Source organism: Xiphias gladius, chromosome 1 (assembly GCF_016859285.1).
Source record: "Xiphias gladius isolate SHS-SW01 ecotype Sanya breed wild chromosome 1, ASM1685928v1, whole genome shotgun sequence".
In the NCBI taxonomy this organism is placed as follows: Eukaryota; Metazoa; Chordata; class Actinopteri; order Istiophoriformes; family Xiphiidae; genus Xiphias; species Xiphias gladius.
The window spans coordinates 22456887-22462445 of record NC_053400.1 but is presented as its reverse complement, the minus strand read 5'-3'; positions in this window follow the sequence as shown (position 1 = coordinate 22462445).

The window sequence follows — 5559 nt, the reverse complement described above, 5'->3', positions numbered from 1 at the left end:
ACAGTTCACAATTGATGAATAGAGAAGCTGTACATTTGGTGTGTTTTTTATATGTTGTCCCTGTTCAGATGTTAAAGGGCCAGACTGTCCTCCCATAAAAAAACGACACCATAGTTTGTTTGTGGAGGCAGTTTATAACCCATGGTTATGTTTTATTGTGAAGCGACATCTAGCAGTCGTGTGAGACAGCGAAAGCCCCAAAACAACATGTTTACGTTCAAGTGACAAAGACCTCTAGTGGCCACAGTAATTATGAAAGGAGCAAAGGCGGAAGACAGGTGACGTTGTTATAGAGAGACAAAGTCCTCGTTGGTTGGGTTGGGGTGGAGGGATAAGTCGACAAAACATTGGACTTTAACACTGGAGACTACTAGTAGTAGTAGTAGTACTATACTAACAATCAATGTTGTTTCTTTTAACCATGGTCATAATTGTTCTGTAAACACTGACCAAGAGGGTGGATAGGGTTACATGATGAAAAGGTCCTTATTTTAACCCAGTCTTTCCCTAAACCTAACCAAGTTGGTTTTGTGCCGAGACCTAACCAAACCTTTACCACGGTGTTGTCGCATCACAAAACGGTTCGTTTTTTTTTTTTTTTTTTTTTCAACAGTGATTTTTAATCGTTTTTATCTGTGGCGTACCTCCGGCCGCCATAGGGGCACTACTTGAGGAAACACAGCCTATGGGTCAGGACATACGACCTATATGGATGTTTCGGTCGAAGGAGTTGTTCTAAGAAGCTAAATTTATTACCTCAAGCTATGAAATTGTCACAGTAACATAACAGAACACAGCAATAAGTAGCATGTACACAAATACAGTGCAACAAAGCCTATAAGAAAAAAAGGTAGTTATAGTTCATATACCCTTCTATCATGTAAAAAAAAGCACATGATATAAGTTCAAATAAGCACATTTTGAATTTGTTATCATTATGTTAAACACAGCTGTGAAATAGAATAAATGACAAAAATGAAAAAAACAGAAAATGATAAGTGAAAAAATCACTCCGAACTGGACTGTACTGTACCTCACAATATTTTGAGATTGTTAATAACAATGCAAATGTAAGGTTCTTAAAGGATCAATTCACCCAATTAATTATTTTTTTCAAATACAGCTAGTGGTATCTCACCAAGTAGATAAATTTGTATGTATTTGTATGTATTTGTCAAGGTGCTAAGATTTTCATCACAGAGGTTTTTTTGCCTCCATTGTATTAGGATGGAGGAATGTTGTTTACAGGGTTTAAAGCACTGGAAAAATTCATTCAATTCACAGAAATAAACATCAAAAAATAAATACCCGGCAATAAAAAACTTACTGCTGTTCTAAAGTTATTTCCAGAATCCTCAAAGACTCTTCTAACCATCTGGATCCAAAAGATGTATTTCCTATCCAGGTACCCGAAATGGACCAACTGTATTTCCTAGTTTTTTTGTAAAACACAGGTGAAATATTAACAACTTGTTTTGTATGAAAATATACGGTATTGAAAAAAAAAAAAAAAAAAAAAAAAAATATATATATATATATATATATATATATATATATATATATATATATATATATATATATATATATATATATATAAATTGACAAATTACAAATTGAGCAAGGAGATATGCCATTTCCGGCTACTATCTTTGTTTGTATTAGGAAAAAAAGCCGAAACTTTTGTTGTGTAGCAGACGGGATATTATTTCATCCAGATGGGGAGAAGAGATTTTTGAAATACCTTCAGAAATGTTGATTAAGAACCTCATGGGTTTTTGAAAGGCTAGAAATTAGATGCTTAGCTCCGATGACTCGAATGTAATGGTAATACATCATAAGAGGCACAACTAACGTGGACAGCGGAAAGACATGTTGCTGTATAGAACACCATTACCCTGTGGTGAACCCCCCAGTAAGCCCATCCACTGGGAGGTCAGAGCTCAGGATCAGCTGCAGAACAGCATCGCTGCTGGATACAAATCCTCTGAAGGACAATCCCTGTACTCGATACACCACCCTGCTGCCCAAATTAAAGAGGCTACGAAATCTATGGATGTTAAGTGAACAGAAAGAGGCAGGGAAATAAAATCATGCTAGAAGTAAAAGCCCTGTGAGTGTAATTTTTGACTCAAAACGATGAAATGCATGCACAGAGACAGAGGAGGAGGCAGCAGGGAGAGAGAACAGGGGGCGCTGAAGGGGTTAAAAGGGAACAACGTCAGCGTCACAAAGGCAATAAGACAAGTGTCGACAGCGACAGGAAAAAGACGGAGGCTGCCCATGTGCCTATGTCTCCTCCACCACCCGACGCCCCTATCCCCACCCCCTCCACTGCAGACAAGCATATGTGGGCTGACAACATGACATTGCCAGTGAGGAGAGGGAGGGTCAGACATAGAGGAAGAGAGAAGGAGAGAGAGGGAGGACCAGGAGCCTTGGTAGCCCTGACATCCCTGACTCTGACAGCTGATGGAGGCAGATTAGGCTCACGCACGCACATAACTGTCAACCACCTCCCACCCCACACGCATCCCCATCCACTGCTCTCTTCAATTGTACCCCCCGAACCACCAACCCCCAACCCCCAGCGCCCCCAAACCCCAACCCCCCAACCAAAAAGCCATGCAGAGGCCTTCCTCCACTCATCTCCATCCCTCAGCTGCTCCTCCTCCTTCCATCCCTCCTCCAGCCATGCAAAGAGCAGCACTGTCTCCGAAACTCTCCTCTCTTTATTCCTTTTAGTGTACACATACAAAAATACACAAACAGACGGAAAACACACACTTCCACAAACATTTTTACCATTTTCTGAAAGTGACCAAAGGCACCTCAGCACTGATGGGATGCTGTTATACAGGTGGGTTCGCATCGCACGGAGCTTTGTGAATTTGTACTAATACAATGTTTATGCCTTTTCTTAGCCAGTTATGGACCAATACCAGCTGTATTGATAGCCAAGGTCTAACAAGCGAATCGAGATGCATGTCAGCGACCACAACGTTGAGACCTGTAAATGAGAGCAAGTTCACGCAATCCATCTGACTTTTACATTACACAGCAGATATCCATTACCATAATGTCCGTAAGCCCCATGACTCAGGTACCCTCACATAGCCCAGACTCCTCCTGTGGGGTTAGCTAGAGTTATGAACACACTTAACTGATGCATTAGCTATATATATGTACACATAACTTCACTTTGCATTGAAATTGTTTGAAAAACTGTCTTTTCTCACTGTGGAAAATAGGGTGCAATGACTTTCTCATTAGAAGCCATTGTTTATTGTTTGAAAAATAGGGGAAAAGAAAGAGTTCAGAAGTGAGCGTGTGTGTGCGCGTGTTGCTTGTGTATTTCTGTGTAAGAAAGAAAAAGCTGACATTTTCCTCTCTGACAAATAAGAGGTAGAGAGGAGAGAAAGGAAGAGACTGTGTGTGCATGTGTGTTGCCTGTATGTGTGTGTGTGTGTGTGTGTGTGTGTAGTGAGGCAGACATCCACCCTGGGACAGTATGTCATCGATTGAGCTGCAGGAAGAGGCCTATTATCTCCAGCCATGGTTCAAGCGGGGGAGTCAAGTGTGTCATACGTGTTGGCTCTAATTGGCAACCCACCCTGGTGGAGGCTGACTGGGGCGAAGGCAGAGCTGCAGTAACCCAAACACATCCCGCGGGCACACCCTCGCCTCCCTTCACTGTTGCCTTTGGAAATGTTATTGTGCTGTTTAAGGCTTTTGAGTCGCTTTTTTTTTCCTGTGCTGACAAAGAAATTACAGCAAATGAGCTGAATACAAGTACGTGTTCAGAGACATTATAGCGAACAAAGTGATTTAATGCAGAGATTATTATAGCGTATGGCAAAGTTCTATGTGTGTGGGTGTTTATGGCTTTTTTGTCTGCAATTGTGTTAGACTGCGATTTACTGACTAACTGTTATACTGTGAGTCAGTCTCTACTGTTTTTCTAGTCATTATTTTTCTCTCCATCCTCAGGGTCATTATTTGCACTATTCTTCAGATGGATCTTTTATTAGGCAAACCCTCAAGTCTCACAAGTTTCCTATCTTTTCCTGCCTCTCCAGCTGAGTGCTTACATGGTCTAATACTGCCCTCTGCAGGTGTACAGAGTCACAGCATTTGCTGCCATCAAAACACAATAGGACATGATTTTGGCTAGTCAGAGAACAATTTTTAGGTATTTTGTCTATGGGTGGGTGAAAAATGCACAAAAAACATACATATACAGAAGTCAATAGTTTAAAAAAAAAGGTGTGCAGTATATTGTAAAATGTCTTATTCAGTCTTCCATGTCCTTTGCTAGGATAGATATAAACTACTTCCTTTTTTACTTTTGTTATTCATTCATTTCTTTGGTTGGTTTGTTATTTCCCACCTAAATTAATATACTGATATACAACCTTTACTGTAAGTAATTTAATATAAGCAAAGAAAGATGAGATGTGATAGGAGATAAGTGTATTTCAAAAGAATTAATGTACAAATGTAACTTAATCTTTTATTTTTCTGTCTTTTTTTTGTAATTATTATTTTTCATGTGTGATAATCTTTATAAAAGAGAACTTTTTTTTTTAAAGAGATTTGCAGCTTTTTGCAAAACTACAACTTTAGCAAATGTTTTGGCTGCCATTCAGTGACTCATACTGCCAATAGCAGTTGAATTACTCACTTGTTCCCAGACAAAGGTCAACAGACAGGAGCTGAAGAAGCTACAAAGTTACATTAATTGCTGTTAATTAAATAACGATAATATTCTTAATGTCTTTTATTATTCTTTACCTTTATTAAAGTGTATTTCATGACCAAATGATGCAGAAATCAGCAACAGTAGATTTCCAGATGGTTCACCAATGTACCTGTCCCTGGCATCAGAGATATTGTGTGAAAACCAAGTACAGGTTTCCTCTGCCTCCCGCCAATATTCATCATTAATAGTGTTACTGTCTGCCTGGTGTGCCAGACAGCTACCAGGTTTGGTTCCTTATTTCCCGATCAGTGGGGCTCCGAGCCACCTGTGTGTTCAGAAGAATATTGTGTAGTGACCTGACTACAGCTTCAAGAGCACTAGAAGTCTTCTTCGTTATTATTGCCTCAGTGGGCGCCCACACGAACAAGCCTTTGAAACTCATGATCTCAGTTTCACGGTGTTCTGCTACGTGTGCAAATGCTGCTTCTGCATGTCATCTTCTTTCCTACAGTATGTAACCAACTTGCATGTTTGTGAAGTTCATGTGTTGTTTGTGACATCCATAAATATGCAATTTGTTTGAACTGTCAACTGACATGACTCATAATGCTGTTAATAGCTTAATTGTAATAGGCTAAGTCTTACTTCCTCTGGATGACTACTTTGCTTATCAAGCATATCAACCCAAACAGCAGTAACAGAAGCTAAGCTTGCTGCAATACTAGCAGGAAAGTAGAGAGAGCTCAAGGTACTGCAGCAGTTTAGAGTTTTGGTTCACTCTCTGCGGAGGGGGAATATGGGATTTATTCACCCCACAGCCAGAAACCTGACTCCAAACGCTCTGTGTCTGCTGCATGTGT